The following is a 20,298-nucleotide window of genomic DNA, read 5'->3' on the forward strand; positions in this document are numbered from 1 at the left end:
TTTCCTTCCTTCCTTCCTTCCTTCCTTCCTTCCTTCCTTCCTTCCTTCCGTCTTTCCCTCCTACTTTCCCTCCCTCTTTTCCTCCCTCCCTCCCCTCTTCCAACACTGAAAAATTCAGGGCATTGTGCTAGGCACTGTGCCAAGGGCGGGGTCAGAGAATCACTCATTTGCACATTTACAACATTTCTCAAGTTCATCTTATGTGCCTGGCCTTGTGCCAAGGACTTTGGGCACTTGGGATTCAGCAGGGAACAGAACATGCTTCGTTTCTATGCGTATGGGGTGTACTTTCTAGTGTTTCCCATTCTAGAAATTGTGCATTTAGTCTGGGTTGGGTTCCTCAGTGAGAAAGGCTGGTGTGGGGCAAGGTGGACAGGTGGGCAGGGCCCAAACACGGCGGGGGGCTTGGAGTTCAATGTGAGGGCAGGGGGCAGCCACCGAGGGGTTTCTAGCACGTGAGGGTCACACTCAGCTCATGTTAGGGAAGGGCACTCATTCCTTCCCCCACTAGGCTAACCCGTGTCTCCAGAAGCATCCAGTATTTCTCCGTTGTGGCAGTGATCGCACAGGAAAGAAATAATTACTTGTGTAATTGTTAAATTTTGCTTTTTGTGTGAGATTATAAGCTCCGTGTAGACAGGGCTGGGTTGGTCTTGTTCGTTTTTATGCCTCCGGCAGCCAGGACAGTGCCTGGCACATAGAACGTACAGGAAGTAAATATTGGTTGAATTACAAATTGAGGGATAGAGGGAATGAAGGGCTGACTGAGGAGGGGAGTGGGGGGCGAGGGAACGAATGAATGAGCGAACAAATGGATGGATGAATAAAATGCCAGCCGCAGTGTTTGGACTGTGACCAGACAAGGAGGCCTAAATCCAGTTGAGACCACCTGGGTTTTGCAGGGTAACCCCTCCTTTGGCCTAGTCTCTTAATGGCCTTTTCAGCAGGCACAGGCCTTATGAATCATTTATTGGTCCTGCTCCATGTCAAGTGGAAAATCATTTTCATCACTGTGTCCACTCGGATCGATTGCTCATGGCTGCATCGCTAGAGCTCCATGTTTGAGGAGCCCTGGGAGGCTGCTTGGGGCTCTGTGGAGAACTCTGGTATCTGTTAGCAATGTCTGCCAGGAGACCTTAGGGGAAACAGCATCAGCTGTGCTTCTGATTGGTTAGCTTGGGGCCCTGGTGGCAGGTGTGCCCTGTCAGTGGAGCTCCTTTGAATCCTAAAACCAATTTCTCTCTCATTATTAGGAGAACTCACTGTTCTTTGGGGATGTGGCTGATCTAAAATAACAGTTCTGCTGTTCCTACTTGGCGTGAGCCATGTGAAGTTTTTACCTCTCTTGTCCTCCTCCTTCCCTTCAACCCTGGTTTCTCCCGGGCTTGATCACAAGCTCCTTGTGGGACCACTTAGCCCCAGCTGGAAAACTGAATGGACAGATTCAATAGGTTATTTTGTCTCTTGGGCTGAAACCAGAAAGTAAATCAACTCCCCTAGGGAGAATTTCTCAAAATGCAGTGTGGGCCCAGTGGCAAGAAGGTCGGTGGGAGCTTCTGGTTAAAGAGCAGCTTTCTGGAACTCACCTTCCTCCCTTACCTCTCACTTAAGCGTCAGGAGGTGGTATCATCCTTAAAAGGCAGTGAATGAGGTCTGGTGAGGACAGTGATTTCCCCAGTGTTGTAAAATGAGCCAGGGGTGGAGAGGAGGCCGACATGACCTCCCGTTCCCAGTTCCCAGTTCCCTCCAGCCAAATCCTACTCCACTTATTTTTAGCAATGGAGGAGGCGATGGGCCAGCACTGGGGCCGTGGATTTCTTATCTCAGCTACGCTGGTTATTAGTATATAACTTTGGGGCCTCAGTTTCCCCAGCTGTACATGGAGTCAGTTAACACCATCTCCATCATGCCCTTCCCTGTTAAGACCATCACCACCACCATCGTGACAATCGCCATCAGCATCACCTTCATCACCATTTTCACCATTGTCACCACTGCCTGCCATCATTCCCACCGTACCCATCCACGCCCCCCTCCCACCATCCTCAGCCTCATCCTGGTAACACTCACTGAGCCCTCTGTATGTCCCAGGCACGCTGCGTAAAGCATTGTCTTCTGTAACCCCTGGGTATGTACGTACGTCTGTATCAGTAATACAGACACGACTCGTCTTACTCTGCCTCTCATGTCTTGCACTTGGCAGATAGGGGGTTTTCTACAAATGGAAGGTTCGTGGTCACCTGGTGTTGAGCAAGTCTGCTGGTGCCATTTTCCCACCAGCCTGTGCTCACTTTGTGTGTCCATGTCATGTGTTGGTAATTTTCACAACATTTCCAACTTTTTCATTATTGGTCCATTTGTTGTGGTGATCTGTGAACTGTGATGATGACTCGCTGAAAGCTCAGTTGATGGTTAGCATTTTTTAGCAAGAAAGTGTTTTTTTAATTAAGATATGTACATTTTTTAAAGACATGATGCTCTTGAACACTTCATAGGCTACGGTATAGTGCAAACATAACTTTTATAGGCATCGGAAAACCAAAACATTCATTTGACTCTTTATTGCAATGTTTGCTTCATTGTGGTGGCCTGGACCCGAACCCACAACGTCTCCACCGTATTCCCCTTATCCTGGTTTCCCAGGCGAGGACATGGAGGCTCAGAGAGGTGAAGCCCCACTTTCCCAGTGAGTGGTAGAGCCTGATGCAAACCCAGGCGGCTTTTGCTCTTCACAACTAAATCATGAAACTTCTCTAAATGATCTCTTAAGAGATCCAGATTTTAAATCCATCCCAGGTTTTTTTTTTTTTTTTTTTAAGATTTTATTTATTTATTCGACAGAGATAGAGACAGCCAGCGAGAGAGGGAACACAAGCAGGGGGAGTGGGAGAGGAAGAGCAGGCTCATAGCGGAGGAGCCTGATGTGGGGCTCGATCCCATAACGCCGGGATCACGCCCTGAGCCGAAGGCAGATGCCTAACTGCTGTGCCACCCAGGCGCCCCCCGCCATCCCAGGTTTTAAAAATCCTGGTGTCTCTTTGAGTTTCGGCATCTCCGGGTACAGACAGAACACCTGATCACTACTTAAGAACATGTTTCTTGGTTGAGTCAGGAGTGTTGGATGGTAAGGTTATTTTTGGAGCTATTGTTGGAGAACTTCCCTGACTTTGTCCAGGGGAAACTGAGGCTCAGAGGGACACGCCTTGTCCACTGCCACACAGCAAATTAGGGTCAGTCTTAGAAGCAATTCAAGTTTCCCCAAGCAGGGAGAAAATTGGCAGCAAATCCCCTGGCTAGTTTCCCCCATGCTCACAGAGGCGAGGAATTGGAAGGCAGAGTTTGGAATCATGGGTCTGGGTTCAAAATCTTGCTGTTTTCTTTACTATTGTATGGTCTCAGTTGACAAGTGGCTGAGTTCTCTGGGCCTCAGTTTCCTGACCTATAAAATGGGGATCATAGTGTCTACCTCACTATGGGACTATAAGCATGAACTAAGATAAGGTATTCAAGGTACTTAGCACAGTACCTAGGATGCAGGAAATGCTCACTGTACTGTGATTATATTATTACAGTGCAATGTAGTTTATAAATATATTTCATATAGAATACATTGTTACTATATCTAGTATTAAATTAATTCCAGCTCACAGCATTTTTCCCCCCTCTGCCCATCCTTTTTCTCCAAGATACCGTTCCCTTGGGCAGAGAAAGACTTATACAAAATGAACTGAACCCAGAATTCGTGTTTTAACTCAGCCCGCAGATTTTCAGTGCAACAAGGTATTGCTGGAATTGTGTCGCGAGGCGCCTTAAGATGTTTCCTGACTTACATCTGTGTGCGGCTGAGAAATTGACTTTTTCCCTCCTAGTCAAATTATTAATTAGTTGCCTTATTGACTAATTTCTAAGCACTCAGTCAAATTGGGTTACCAATCCAATTTGGATGGGAGAACAGCGAAAAGCTTTATTAATTCATCCATTTTTCAATCGGGGGCATGTCATCGTCTGGAAAGAGGGCCTCAAAAACCTCACTCGAGCGTGGAAAATCCAGGGACAGTGAATTTTGAGAAGTTTTATCTTCATTTCTTCCTGTACTTGGTTTCTCACAATTCCAGTTTCAAGATGGAAAGAGCGAGCTTGAAAAGCTATGACCTCTATCAGGATTAAATATTCACTGTTGAATGCCTCCTCTGACTTAGGTATTTTTGCTTATGAGTAATAACGTTTAGGCACTTTTTATGCGGTTCTCATATACATTCTTTGTCATCCAGACCAACGAGATGTCAGGAGTGGAAGGGGCTGTCCTAGTTTTGTGTTTAAATCACGGTATTTTTTGTATAGCTACTTGCTTTTAAGGTCCTCCCCTTCTCCGATGTTTTCCAGGATGGAAGGCAGTGAATATTGCCCTTGTTGTACAAAGGTAGGGATATTAAGGTGCAGAAAGTCTGAGCTGTTTTCTGAAGAGCGACAAACACTTCCCCAACCCCTCATATTGGCAGAGATCCTAAAACAGCCTTTGAGAGCGAAACAAAAATCAAGCATCTGCGGGTTTGTTGACCTGACTCGTAGGCAGGTACTTTCTCTTTCCGTTCTGGGTAGTACCAAAAAGGCAGTTTTGTCCACGGATCAGAGCCAAGGAGTCCCCTCTTTTCCCTATGGGAGTAGGGTGGCCCAAACCCCAGCACCCTCTTTGAAAATCCTCCTGGGGAAACCAAAACAAACAGGGCACGGCCAGTGGGCTTTCCATCTGGGGGGAACTGCCTGGCACCACCCGTCCATTTCAAACATGCTTTTGATTTGCCTTTATTGGCTAGTGAAAAGAATCATTTACTAGTCAAGAGCCAGGCAGTGACAAAGGAATTCAGGTAAATTAGTTTCAGTTCTTACGTAGACAGTCCTCCTCCTTTGGAATTTGAGCTTTAGAAAATAAAGCCTCCTTACCACTGATTTCCTTCACCCCCTATCCCTTAAGCCTTTTAAAAAGGATTTTTCTTCCCTTTTAAATCTCTTCAAGAAAGAGTTTCTTTTCTTTCATACAGAGGGGTTGGGGGAATTAAATTCACCAAAATATCCTAACATCATTGCATGCAGAAAATTCAATGAAATCCAAATTAGGTGCATTAAAAAAAAAAAAAAAAAGCTTTTTTGCTGGGACCCTTAAAATATGCAGACATACACCAAGAGAGAGCTTCAAAGCCCATTTTAATAACTAACTACTTACCAGCTCAAAGCATCGACTCACAGCCTCTTTCGCCCCAGCCCCAAATACTTAAAATGCAGTTAAAGTTTAAGCTTTTAGTCCCTGAAAGTAGCAACAGTCACTGGTACAGAAGCAGCGTCCATAAAATCTACAAGCCCCGGTTTTCCATTACTCCGCCATAATTAACAATCCAGTAGTAAATTAATGATCTGGAATCCACAAATGGTGCGCAACTGGGGAGCTTAAATATTTAGAAAGGGCTCCTGACAGCGTGTTGGGCTCTAGAATCTGATTTTGTAACTGGAACTTTCATAAAGGTGTGATTCCCTGACGGTTAATGTTTTTCTGGGCGCACTGACAAATTTGGGAGACCCCCCCCCCACCGCCAGTTCTCCACCTTTGCATTCAATCTCTCTTGTCCTTCTTATTTGCTCTATATCCTTGGTGGTTTCCCTCAGCTTGGAAGCCCCATGAGTCTATGATTCTTTTCCTTTCTTGTTCTCTTCTCACTGAAAAAGGAATTCAACTTCCCCAGAAAGCATTCAGTTACCGGGGTTAAAATGCAATATATACATTTCAGGTGAGACGACACAAGTATCAGCAAAGATAAAAAAATATACATGGAGAAACAGAAGGACAAAAAAAAAAATGGCAACCCTCGTAAGGCCGGCGAATGTTTAAATAACAGTTTGGTGTTTAGACATGAGAGGTTGGCAGTCAGGAAATTCGAGGTTCCCCCAGACATTCTGGGCTCTTAAATCTGTTGTCAGTAAAGGGGCACAATGGTGTGAATTTTTAGCAGAACATCAGTCGGACTTTGAGTTTCCTGGGTTTTTGTTGGATCATATCACAGTGAAACATTATATTCTTCCCCCCCCAATATATATCTAATTTCCTTTACAGAGGGCAAAAAAAATATTTTTCCCACCAAGGTACAAGAAAACACACATTATCTTTCCCAATAGGACATTATCTATTATTGGGTATTTTGAGAGCTAAAAAACATGCACAAAAATAATGTCCCAGACCCGTTTATTGTGTTTTGTCAGATAAAAAAAGCTGATTTTGATTTATTATTTCATGTAGATATTATGTAGACATTCATGTTTGACATTTCCTGAGAAATATTTCCGTTTCTGAGGTCTCTCTCTCAAAAAAAAACAAAACAAAACACACACACACACACACACACACACACACACGTATTTTAAAAGACTTTAGGTTCCTTTTCTGTGTGTGTATGTGTGGTGGTAGATCGGGGGGGTGCTTTCTAAAGCTCTTCAATGTTGAAAATGTTTATTAACTTAAAAGAATTTACTGGGAAATTATGAACTTTATAAAAGACAGACATTTCTTGAGAGTCAGTTGCTTCCAATAATCCTTTTTTTTGTAAAAGCCATTTTTCTAGTCTTTCTTCCTATAATTACCGAATGTTTTAAATGTAATTATACCTTGACGTATCTCATGATTTAAAATGGACCTTTGAGAATGATAGTAAAGTGGTTTTGCATTTCGTAGGTCAATAAAATCAAAAGCAGTTAAAAAAAATAAGTATACAACTGGGTTTGTTATTCTTTCAAAATCAGTCATACATATAGACCTTTTCCGAGGGGGAAGCGAGGGGTGGGTGAAATTTCAGATTGGAACGAAGTTATAACCCACATCAGGAAAATCGGCCCTTTAATGAAAAAAATGAAAAAGACTTAATCACCCAAACCCCTCCAAAGTGACACTTCAAATTACATCAGAACTCAACCCGGTAATGCAAAATGAGAGCCTTTCATCTGAAAAATGAAATACTTAATGATTTCAATGAGTTTGTACCTCCCCAAATTTGAGATCTCCATAGAGCATGGATTTCTTTTATATCTCGAAAATATTTTGGGAAATGACTCTTTTCTCCTGTTTTCTGCCTTCCTCCCCTATTTTGACATGAAGGTAATTTGTTTTCTCTGGAAAAGGGGGGGACGGTTGGAGAAGAGCAATGTAGTTACAGAAACTACCAAATGGCATTTCCTAGCTATCTGAGAATATTAACGTTTGAGTGGGTCAGACCTGCCCAGAGGCAGAAGGCATAGCTTAAGATCATTTTTCTCAGCTGAGTTTTAATGATTGAATGGATTTGTCTGAGAAAAAAAAAAAAAAGGAAAGGGGAAAAAAATGATTTAAATTTGCGAACTAATGAACTAGTTAACATTCTTAGTATCAGGAAAGTCTAACCCATTCATAAATAAACAATTTTAAACCTCTTTTACCCACATGCATACACTCTCTCTTTCAGCTCCCTTTAGCAATTTGGAGTACAGGAGATTAAAGTCTTTTGGAAATTTCCAAGGTCAGACCTCAACTAAAATAGGATTAAGGGGGTAAGGGGGAAGGAAAAAAAAAAAACACGAAGAGAAGGATTTTATTCCCTCTTGCCCCTTCTCCTAACTATCTGAAATAAATCGGAAGTTATTTCTCGAAATCCTCCTTTCCCCTGGCCAGAGGCAGCTCTTCAAAAGGTTCTGAGATTGTTTAAAAAATTTCCAATCCCCCCTCCTCCCCCTTCCCTCCCCATTGTAAGAAAAACAAGTAAAGAGTGGGGACGGTAGTTCAAGCTGAAAGTTAGGGTCCCTTCCAGGCGATACTCCAGGGGGCACTGTGACATTAGGAACTTGGGCTGAAAGAGATTTGCTAGTTTGATCATTGCTGAAAGAAGAAAAATTCTCCAACTTTGCAGCCCGTTTTCTCTTCAGATGTACCAAACCAGTATTCCAACAAAGGAAATGAGAAAGGGAAACTAACTATGTTTCCCTTCTTTCTGTGTTTTATACGTAATTGTTTAATTTCTGCACCAAGGACACGGCTTCGAATAGGAGAACACACAAAGTTAAAACAGCTCGGTAAATGTTTTTCCCGATTTCTCTCTCCTTCCTCCCTCACTCCCTCCTTCCTCCCTTCCCTCCCTCCCTCTTTTCCTTCCTCAGTCCCTCCCTCCCTCCCCTCTTTCTCACCCTCTTATGTATACTTCTTTCTTTTCCATTTTCCCTTCCTTCACTGTCCTGCCTTCCTCCTCCTTTCTGATGCCTCTACAAATAAACAGAAACCACAACATCTTTCAGTCTACCTTGGTTGCATTTCTTTGTGTTCTTAATTTGATCCATTCCTTTTAAAAGTCTTCCTAGATGCTGCTTGCCTGTTCATTCATCAGATTTGAGCAAGGAACCCGCTCTCTCAGTACATTTTGATAGATCTTAACAGTAATTAGGTAGCAACTTCAAAGCAGAACTGTTTGTGTGCTTTTCTCTGTCTTTTTCTCTGTCTTCTGTGCACGCTCTCTCTTTCTCAATCCTAACCCCACTAAATCCAAACAAAAAATCCTTTTCAAACAGAGCAGAAAATTGGGTTGAAGTTAGCAGCTGGTATTTCAAATGTACGATGATTGCGGAAACCTCCCCAAATTTCGGGGGGGGGGGAGATAATGAAAGAACCCTGTGAAGAAATAGAACTTTTTTGAAAGAGAAAAGAAATAGAACTTCTTATTTGACTAGTTTCAATTAAAAAATGTTATTTGATCATGCCTCAGAATTTCAACATGTTAGACCAGGGACCATGAATAATATGCAATGGTAAAGAGAGAGACTCAGACATACATTTAATTAGGATCACCAGAATTGAATCGAATCGGGTGCTGACATATCCTGCTTCCTAAAGTGAATGATTTGGTCCTAGCAAACTTGTGCCTTTGGAAAAGCTCTTTTAGAGAGAACAAACATTTTAAATAAAATCTTTACATCTTAAAACATTAAAAACAAAAACAAAAACCCACCCAATTCTGCCTTTGTGTCTGCCTTTAAATAATCAGGACCGGGTTTCCAGGTTTCAAGGAAAAAAAAAAACAAAACAACAAAACCCATTCATTCAATAACATAATGAACAGCAAAGTTGGATGTTTCATTGACGAAATGTTTTCCAGGGATTTTGACTTTATTATAAATGAGGTTTTATCTCAGGAACTAAAAATACTAGAAAGGAAGGAAATCAACGAAGGAGCTGAAAATACTAGGAACTATTAACAAATCCTCCTCTTGCAGAAAGGACTGAAGCTTGTGGGTGCCTCTGAAGCCTGAGCAAAGTACAAACAAAAGGAACTATTAGAATTCCAATGACTTGTTCAGTGTAGAAAGCTTCTGGACATCCAGCCAGGGCACAGGCTTTCTCCAGAGTGGACGCTTCTAAGCGTGGAGATCGAAGCGTGTGTGCGTGCAGTTTGTTCCGTCTCCTATATATCTGTCTGAACTCAGGCGGATGATCATTGGGTACGAGGCAGGTAGAAAGAGAATATCTGACCTTTGTACGTCATCCACACGCTTCCTGGCAAACAGTACAAATAAAAACACGTCATAGGTTCTGTGAAGAAAGGCATCCCTTTCCCTTCTGTCAATTTCAGGAGCCCACGGTTTGAAACCAGAAGGAATATAGGCAAAATAAGCTTGAAAGAAGCACATTTTGTTTTCTCTCCCAGAACAGGCAAAATTCCTTAAAAAGGAGAATCTCCAGTATTTTCTCTGGATTTTAATAGACTCCAAAAATGTAATCATCTGGGTAGAGAAATGAGCCCATACGATCTTAAGTAAAAATGCTTATTGTCGCGTGAAACATGTCAGCCTAATCCCCCAAATATAAGTTCATCAGCTACATTCTTGCTCCTTTGGAAACGGGCTCATTCATTTCAGTTTTATCCCCCCCCCCTTTTTTTTTTGCCTTTGTTGTGTTAAGCTCTCATAAACTTGCCGGGGATCATAAATCCCTTTGCAAATTATGATACGCTATTTAGGGGTCCTGATTACGAGTGTGTAAAACCAAAGTTCCCAAGACTTTATTATTATCATTCACCAATATAACACTGTAACAACAACAACCACGACGATAATAAAAGCAATTATAAGCAGAACCAATCTCTCCCAGATTTCTGATTTTGCCTTTAAATACTTCAAAAAAAAAAAAGGTTAAAGAGAAGGAGGCTTTATGTCTAAATGCCTATTACAAATAATAGGATATTAATAGTAATAACCATTTGTTCTCATGCCTGAAGCTACCATCAAATTCTTTTGGCAGTTTTGAAATGGGGGAACATTTAGTAGTGTAGGCAAAGCAGGAAGCTGTCTTATAAAAACGGCCAGCAGATGGCACTCCACCCCTGGTTACTGTGGCTGGGACGGGTTTTTAGGTGCTGTTCTAGGCCTTCTGGAGGAGGGTGTGGACAGGCACTTCGGGGCTGATTCTGGATAGTCAACAATATCAAGAGATGTTGAGAAGGAGGAAATTAATCCAGCTGAGGAGCTGTCTTTAGAGGTTGTGGGGCTGGCTGGCTTTGTGCGAAGCTTGCCAGAGCTAGAAAAGATGCATTTATCCCCGTGTGGGTGTCTTTTGGCCTCTCACCCCGGAGCAGAAAACAAGCCTGCGACTTTGTGGGATTATCCAAATCCTTGCAGGCATTCAGGAAAAAAAATGGATTCTTTGGTTAGTGGTGTCATTACAACACCTTCCCATACCCTGTGGTAACGCAAGGCATTTTGGTTTTTCTCAAACCTTTTAAGCAAAATTTTTGGTTAAAAAAAGCAAAGACAAAGCAAGATGTACCACGAACACAGAGTGAAATGATTTGAATCAAAATGGGATGCATGAATTATCAAAGGATTTTTCTTGACCACTTCTCAGTGTGAGAGGCAAGGCCGGGAAGCAAGGTTTAGATCCCTAAATACTGTAATTTGTGGGTCAACCGATGCCGAAGGAATCTTTGTCATAGAGCATTTGAAATTGGACAGTCCTCCAGATCAGAGGGGTATTTGGCCCCCATACTCTGGGGAGAAAGGGGAAGAAAAGGAAGTTTTCATTTTCGTGGAGGCTCCAAGGTTTTCATAACATAGCTTCCAAATGCAGTAAAAAAAAACCTCAAGAAATTGGAACTTGGCCAATGAGAGCCAAAGAGGCAAATAACCAGGAAACAATGGCTATCAGGAATGTATTAGCAACAGAAATAACATAGCTTCTTCCTGATGCATCCTGGAGTCCCTGTAAACCAGGGCTTTGTCTCGTGTACATTTGCCGAGGCTCTCCATTTCTGTAAGGCAGAAACATCTATTTTTGTTTATTCAATGTACTATTTTAGGATTACAAAATCTGAGTGAGGAAGGGTGGTGGTCTCACTCCAGCTCAGGACTTGGTGTAGATCATCTCATTTAATCTTCCTGAAACTTCCCGAGAGGGGTCTCTTATTAGCCCACGTTACATACAAACCTCAGAGAGGTTAGGTCACTTGCCCAAGATCACACAGCCTGTAGGATTCGAAGACAGAACCCAAACACCGGGGAGAGGGAGCTTCAAACAAAAATAGCTCAGCATGGTTTTCAAGCATACATTTTGAGGCAAGAAAGCGTTCTTTCTGTTAATGAGGAAAACCCATGGAGCCAGAAGCCCCTCACAGTTCCTTAGAGTGATGGCCCCAGGGAAGAGCGGTTTGAGATCCTGAGAGAGCAGAAGCGGAAACTTCCTGCCCTACAGAGACTCTGTGCACATGGGCCACGGCAACTCCCTGATAGAAGAAAGACACCAAAGCCCATGTACCTGGTAAGGACCATGGGCCAGGGAAAACAAAGTGTAAGCTGGAATCTTCCTGGGACTCTGAGATTCGGAGGGCAAAGACTCTCCCGGTTTTTAAGTCTTCGCCTCCTGGTTCCCACTGCCTCCTTTGTACTCAGCTCTGGGTCTTTGGCAGTTGCTGGGCAGAAAGAGCCAGAACCCAAAGCCAAGGAAAGCGAGCACTCCTTCCAAGAATCTCTACTTTCCTACCTTCTTTGCCTTCTTTTCTCACACTGACCTGCTCCATGACCTTGAAGGCTCATTCCCAGTGGCTTGTCTTGGAAGCTGACTCTGGTTCAGGCTGTGGGACAAGGGCAGTCTGCTTAGGGAACTGTGAGCAGTCCTGTTGGGCTGGCGTTGCCTTGTAGGTACAAGTTGATGGCCCTGTTGGGACCACGGTGGGGGACATGTGGTCTTCTGTGCACCCTGGAGTTGGGGTTGGGATCTGGCACTACCTTCAGGATTGTGTTCGGCTCTCTGCAATTCAGCCCTTCCAAAGAGGAAAAATCATTCTACCTGTACTTTCGCTCGTGTGCTTCCTTCCTACCTGGATGCTATGATGCCTCCCCCGTCCATGTATTTATCCTGTTCCCTCAACAACTGTTTACTGAGGGCCTATGCTATGCCAGAGAGACTCTGAGACTCACTTAAAGCATTCAGGATGGGTGAGGGTGATAGAGAAATAAAGGGGTATTTATAATAGGGCCATCAGTGCTGGAAGGGGCATGCTGTGATGGTGCTTCGGAGGGCACTTAATTTAATTCTTCCAGTGGGACTGGGGGTGGAGCTTGGTAGATTTCCTGGAGGAGGTGATGTCCATCTAAGACCTGACGCTGAGTAGAGTTAACCGGGTGAAGACAGTGGGACACAAGAGGCTGTTTCAGGGAGAGGGAAGAGAACATCCAAAGGAGCTCATGGGGAAGGGAGGAAGCAGGATGCTGGAAACTGCAGATAAGTTACTTGGCTGGAGCCCAAGAGGGGCAGAGTTGAGGTCAGAGAGTAGGCAGAGTTGAGGTCTGTGAGCCACGCATTATCCAGATGGCAATGGGGAGCTATGGAAGAGTTTAGGGTGAAGGGTTGGCTCAGCCAACTCCAGCTATGCCACAGTGGGTTTGAAGGATCGTGTTTACTTAAGAAACATCATCTTTCAAAAATATAGATGCCACCTCTGCTTCATAGCAACTGTCGCCCCAGGCTCTAGGTTGCCAGGACTCAGGAGAAGAAGGCACAGAATCTCTGTGCCAGCCGAGTTGTATGTGGTCAAACCCAAGCAGAACACAAGGGCCCACAAGGTCCATCCCAGGAGCTGCAAACATCAGGAAGAAATACAAATAACCCAACGAAATAGTATCTTAGAGATTGTTCTTGGTACTATTTTGGGGAGGGGAAGCTAGATCTCAATGAGAAATGATTCTTGGCAGTTCACAGCGAATGGCCTATGCCGACAAAAGAAACAGATTTTTAAAGACACAGATTTAAAAAAGACCTCCCCCAAAAGGACCTTCTACCACAAGCATCTTTTTTACAAAGGGAAAACATCTTGCATGTTGTGACCGATTTCCCGTCTGCCCGGCTGTCCTTCTCCCATGGAAGTAATTGGGGGAGAAAGGTCTGCCGAGCAGAAGCTTTGATGTCTGGGGGAGGGGGGCACCTTTTCAACAAATGTCGGTTGCAGACACAGTGATTGAGAAAGGCACATCCGTTTTGGAAAATGCCTGCTAATTAAATGAATGTTTTCAACTGGAAAGCATGTCCGAGCTGTTAAGATACATCCCCGATGAAGTTGGGAGGAATGCTTCAGATGTTGGCCTGAAATGGGTGTTTCACATACCTTGGCCTCTTTCAGGTCTTCGATATTACATCTTATTCATTCACTCATTCATTTGCTCATTCGACAAATGTTTGTTGAGTCCCTCGGCGCCGGGCACTGTGGTAGGCGTGTTCAGCAAAGCACAAGGCTGCGACAGGGCTTTGGTTTCTAGTGCGCAAGACAGAGCTTTAGTACGAAGCTTCTGGTGTCGAATGTTCTTACCACTAAACGTGAATACAGAAGAGCTGACGCTGGGTCCTTGGAGACCGACAGGACACGGGTCCCAGGTCAGTCTCCCTTGTTTATTAGATGTGGGACCTTGAGCAATTGTTTAACTCCTTCCAGGCTCAGTCTTTCCATCTTGGAAATGGTCCTGATGACGGTGCGTGTCTTCCAGGGAGAGAGTGAACAGTGAACGTGCCTCATGAGACGAGACGTGGAAAGTACTTAGTTTAGTATTTGATCCATAGCAAGACCTTGGCACAGGCCAGTTATGCTTGTTATTAAGACCAAGGACATCAAAGTATTTTTAAAACATAAATTTATACTCATAGTGAAGACAAATCTAACAGATATAGAAGCCCCCGAAATAAAAGGTGGAGGTCCTCCTTCGCCTATGGCCAGGGCCACCTATGTATCAATGAGGGCTGCAAGTCACAGCCAACCCCACGTGACCTCAGCACGAGCGAGGAATCTATTGAATGACTGGTCTACGAAGTCCAGGGCGGGTAGATCTTCATGCACAGCTGGGTCCAGACCATCAAAGCAGACCATCGGCTTCTATTCCTCTTAAGGTCTCTCTAACGTCTTCTGTGTTGGGTTGTTCTTAGGTAGGCTCACCCTCCTGGCCTAAAGATGTCCCCAAGGCATTTCCAGAAGAAAGACTGTTCCTTGTTCCTAGTTCTAGGCAAGGCCCTGGATTGACTCTGATTGGCTGGCTTGGGTCCTGAGCAGCCTGGCCCGCTGGGGTGGGAAGGGGGGACGCTGGGCTCTTATTGGCCAGCCCTGGGTCACGTGTCCATCACGGGAGCTGGGAAAGGCTGGTGGAATCTACGCATTCAAACCACCTGGGCTGAAAGAGGGAGCCTGGGAATTCACTGTGGTTACATAAAGATGGAGCCCCATGTTGCCAAGACCTGTAGATGTTGATCATGGACATCCCCGAGGCTGTTACTTTTGTTAACCCTTGGTTACACTGTGGTGTGTGCACCTGTGGACTTTTTCTTTATGTGGCTATCTTTCTCTATTACTATCTATTGTGTGTGCATATCTGCATATGATAATAATCTAGGTATGTGTATAGACACATATATTCCAAAATCGAGAAACTTGGTTTATTCATTTAATAAATGTATAATTGTACCAGGGCCTCCTCGGTACATTTGGATAAATTGCGTTAATTTAAGTAAGATTTTTAAAACTCAAAGAATCCTTGAGCTCATTTAGCCAAAGCGCCTCCACCTAGCAGATGGGGAAACTGAGGTCCCTAGTCTTGCTCAAGGCCCTACAGTAAGGGACTGTTGAGCTATATGACCTTCTTCATCTTTAAGCTAATTTTTAGTGCCTTCCATGAGCCCTGGGCAGCTAGGGCCCATGAGGGAGCCATACACATGAGGTCCTGAGGGCACGAGAGGAGAAAAGCTGAGTTTTTCTTTGAAGAGAGTTTTTTTGGGCGTCTGTGCCTTGCCTGAGTTGACTTTTATTGTGTGCTGAGAGCTGGATCTAGCTGGTGTTCTGCGGATGGTAAATATTGAGCAAGAGTGTCTTTGATGAGCCTGGAAGTAAATGATAATTACTGGTAAGCTCACGTTAAGAAAAAAAAAAAATCTCTGTGTGTGTGTGTGTGTGTGTGTGTGTGTGTGTGTATGTGTGTGTATCTCCCAACTGATTTAATTGTGGGGGATGAGTAATCATATACACAAGTCTACAAAGAGTGTCTTCAAAGAGTCTATAAAGAACTTCCCTAACTAGGAGTTCACTGCCCTGAATTTTATTAATGGAAGAAGGGCTCATTATACCATTAGTTGTATGTAGCTATTTAAATTAAAATTAATCAAAATTAAAAATTCACTTTCTCAGTTCCACTAGCCTCATTTCCAGTGGTCAGTAGCCACATGTGGTAGTGGCTACGGTGGTAAACAGTATAGATACGGAGCTTTTCTCTGATCACAGAAAGGGCTGTGGGGCAGTGTTGCCCTAGGTGTTTCATAAAATAGTATCCGCTCACCACTTGCATCTGAGCCAACCAGTAAGAGGGTGCTTGGTGAAAGGAAGATTTCTGGCCTCCACGCCAGGCAGACTGTACTGGACGTTATTGGGAGATTGGCTGGGAATCTGTATTTTTAAAAAATAAATCCCCTGGAAGTTTTGCATGCACATTTAAGTCTGAGAAGCACAAAGAACGACAGAGAAGGATAAAGAGATTGAGGGTAACAAGAGGAAGGCCGAGAGTGTTTGGTGGGACCCACTGCCCATTACAGAATAATCAGGGATGACATACTCAATTGGTCTACATGAATAAATCAGATCTGAGGTCGTCACTCCATGGTCATGGAAACCTTCAAAGACACACTCATTTTGAAAAGTTCATTGGAAGGATCTGCTGGGTAGGCTGAGGGGAGGTGGTGCCATGAAATTGGAAAGGAGGACCTAATTGATGGCTTGTGCCTTTTCTCCCCAAAAGTTTCCATGCTTCCTTTCATTGTTGCGGATGCTTTTCTTTCCTTGTATCTGACAATGAAAAGAAAAATGTTTCACTATGACTCCATGAAGGTTACAAAGTGTAAGTTTTGTATTTTCAGTACCTCCATGTCACTTTCATTTTTCTCAAATTATAGCATGAAACACTACTTTATGAGATATTCTGTATCAATTATCCCCTTAGGTATTCCACCATGAGATGTGATCCGAAGGAGAAACCGTCCTTCTAGTGGTGTTATACTTATCTGCCCATCATTGCATTGCCTCCTCTCACGCCATTCCCCTCCAGGGTGAGTGTTTTCACCTCTCAGTTGCTGGAACTTGTCCTGTTCTTTGCTGCCTCCCGGCTTTGCACATTCTGTTCCCTCAGCCTGGAACAGTCTTCTCCCGCCCACCGCAGAGGGGGCTTCTCATGGCTACTCTGTCATCCTGCAGGCACCTCCACAGATAACTTGCCTTCAGAGAAGTTTTTCCCACTAGCTCATCTCGGTGGGCTCTCCCCTACCTCCTTGTTTTCGATTCCTGAGCCAGGCTCACTTTTGTGGCTTTGGGAAGAAGAAAAAGGTGAATTTTAAGTGTAAATAAAGTACATACTGGATTTTGAAGGTTTAGGGGGGAGAGACTGTAAATTAGCTCATTAATAATTTTTACACTGATTGCATATTGAGTTAAGTAAAATACAAATTAATGTCACTTCTTTTTCTTTCTCTTTCTTTCTTTCTTTCTTTCTTTCTTTCTTTCTTTCTTTCTTTCCTTTTGCTTTTTTAATGTAGCTACTAGAAAATTTGCAATGACGAATGTGGTTTGTGTTGTGTTCCTGTTGGATGGTGCTGACCTAGACCCTTGCACTGTCCGGGCCCCAGGACTGCCTGGACATTTATATGCCAAACAGTGAAAAAGACAGGGCAAGTGTCCCTCCCTCTCCTCGGGAGGGAGGCCTCAGTCCACCCCTCTGCCACTTCCCCACGCCTTCCGTGGTCAGAGGAGCCCCATCCGTGGCTCACCTCGATTTGCATATTAAGTGGCAGTGGGTATAAGGCCCCTCTGAGGCCACCCACCCTCCCCGATGCCCAGCTGGGGGGCCTTGGGCGTGGATTGTTCAGGGCTGGGCGGCCTTTTCTTGGAAGCGCCAAGCTGCCTCTTGGAACAGCCACTCGCCAGGTGATTCTTTGCGGCTCCGAGTTCATAAGAGCTTCTTTAGAAAGCAGAAAATGTTTCAAGTGAGTTTGGAGAGTGAGTGTATTTACCGGAACAAATATTTTGCTCTTTGTCAGCCCTCGATTATATCTGACTGCACTTTTCTGTCTGAACTGAGTCGGGGGAAAACAGTTCATTTAAAGCTTGAAAATACTCGTCCTCTCTCTCATTCTGCCTCTGTCTTCCTCTCGACAGCAATGTTTGTGTTTGCCTTAAAGCCTGCTGTTTCCATTTGTGCACAACTCCTCTCCTTGGTTTGTTTTTCAGAATGATCTTGCTTCCCTTTGGCCTGTGTTCTGCTCTGGTTTCCGTAAATCAGTTTATCTTGCTATAATAATAATAATAATAATAATAATAATAATAATAATAATAATTCCGTAAATCAGTTTATCTTGCTATAATAATAACAACAACAATAACAACAACAACAACAAATGATGATCTGTGTGAGTGCTACTGTGGGGTAAATTCTGTGTGAAGAGCTTTGCCAACTTTATGTCATTTAACACATCCAGCAGCTTCAGCAAGTGGATGCTGTCCCCATTCTACAGATGAACAAACTGAGGCTCAGAGCAATAAAGTGCCCCCCCAGGGTCTTGCAGCTAGCTAGTGATGGAGCACAGATTTGTGTCTAGGTTTCTGGACTCTAAAGTCTATGCTTTTAACAATTCATGTCCTCCATATTTTCATATCAGGACCACAAGTGAGGACACTGAGGCACAAAGAGATTAAGATTTATAATCTTTCAGGTTCAGGTACTAGCAAACCCAACTGAAACTGGATTTCACACCAAAGAGAATGCAGTGTAATTGAAAGCCTGACAGTGGTGGGGGGAGGGGTTCAGGCAAGTGTTGATCCAGGAGCTCAGTCTTTCCAAGAATCTAATTTTACCGTGTTAATTTTCTCAGTCATTCAACAAACATTTGTTAGCACTGACTGTTAACCCAGCACTGTGCTAGATTCTGGAAATGAATAAGATCTAGTCCCAGCCTGGGAGGTCTCAGCTCCTAAAGAGCCTGATATTTAAAACAGAAAATCCCAGTAGAGCTTGGTATCTGTTCTTTCTCTCTCTCTCTGGACCTCCCTGTCTTAGATACGTTAACACTACATTACAGATACAGTTGCGTGTCCTGGTGAACCCCTCCATCCTTCCCTCATATGTAGAAGAGATAGAAATGGACCTGCTCTAGATGCACTGTGTTTGGAAGTCCGTAATCTTATTCACGCGGCCCCCACCCTCCTGTTCAGGGTCCCCCCTGTGCTAATGTGGTGGTTTCCGAGGAATTCTATGTGATTTTCTGGGGTCTGTGAAGCAAAATTTTAAAACTACTTTTTTAATCGTTAAAATTTTTATCGGACTATAACGTACATACAAAAGAAATGCACATATCCTAAAGCAGGATTCAGTGAATTTTCGCAAAATGAATGCATCCTTGAAAACAATACCCAGATCAAGAAACAGAACATTCCAGCCCCTTTCCCAGTCTTGATCGCACCAACAAGAATGGCGTGTCCTGCCTTCAACACCATAGATTACTTTCACCTCTTTTCCACCGTATACAAATAGAATCACATAGTGTGTACTCTTCTGGGTGTAGCATCTCGAGTCTGATATTATGTTTACAAGATTTCTGTGTTAATTTTCATGGCTATGTAATGCTCTATTTTATGACTATCCCATAACTCACATAACTGATCTTGTATTGTTAAAAGTAATTAGGTCGTTTGTAACTTTTGCTTCATTGTTTTCCTTTCTTTTTGTTTTATTTATTGGGAATCAATGCATTTGCCCAAAGCAACAAGAAAGTATTGATGAGACTGTGTAGCTTGGAAGCTCGGAAGCAGCAGAACCAACTCTGGCTTGCTCTGGACAGTAGTGGGTTCATCAGAGATGCTCAGAGGACTGGAGAGAGGGCCGAGGAATCAGGCTAGGAGAGGTCGTGGGCAGTCATGCCATCCTACCAGGCAGTGTCTGGCAATACACAGGGAGTCCACCAAAGGGAAATCGGAATGGGCAGAGGCTGGGTGGTCAGCAGCCAACGTCCCTTCTAGTGCCCCTTTTAGCCCTGCGGGAACCTGGGGTTGAAAGAGATGTTTGGGGGGAAGAAAGTTCTTCCTGGTAACCCGGAAACGCCGTATGGACTGGTTTACTGATTGCTAAGACTACCCCTGGGTTGTCTCCCTGTGGCATGTTCCAGGATTGAGATCTTGGGTGGGCTGGAGTTCTCAAACTTTTCTTCTCAAGGAACTCAAAGTGTATCAGCGAAGTGTGACAAGAATCTTGGATGGACCCGAGGATGTTGTTTTCTATTTGTCTTCAAAACCTTGGCCTTTATTTTTAACATACGTGTGAACTTTGCATTCCACTCCATGTATATCCGTGTTTGTACGGCATAAGAATAACTATGTTTTTTAAATTCTCAAACAGGTAGATACTATAGGACCCTGTAACTCAAAGTGTGGTGTGTGGCCCAGCAGCCTGAGTGTCACCCAGAGCTGGTTAGAAGCACAGAGTCCCAGCGTTTTAACACAGTCCCTAGTAGATTTATGTGTGGGTTAAAATTTGAGTAGCACTGCTCTATAATTCATTCATTCATTCATTCATTCATTCATTCATTCATTCAGCAAACATAGACAAGATGCCTATCACATTTTTAGCCACCTTCTGCTTAATGCTGGGAGGCACTGATGATGGTGACAGGGATGATGATAAAAGAACACTTAAATTGCCAGGTGTTAGGGGCGCCTGGGTGGCTCAGTCTGTTGA

The 20,298-nt window shown here is 43.8% G+C and overlaps 1 long non-coding RNA gene across 1 annotated transcript in view; it reads left to right on the forward strand.

Annotated features, from left to right (window-relative positions):
* The window catches only part of LOC148107439 (uncharacterized), a 91,945-nt gene that overhangs the window by 374 nt on the left and 71,273 nt on the right, over positions 1 to 20,298 (forward strand). The window lies entirely within an intron of this gene.

Source organism: Ursus americanus, chromosome 30, assembly GCF_024610735.1.
Source record: "Ursus americanus isolate L20-20 chromosome 30, mUrsAme1.1.p, whole genome shotgun sequence".
Classification (NCBI taxonomy): domain Eukaryota; kingdom Metazoa; phylum Chordata; class Mammalia; order Carnivora; family Ursidae; genus Ursus; species Ursus americanus.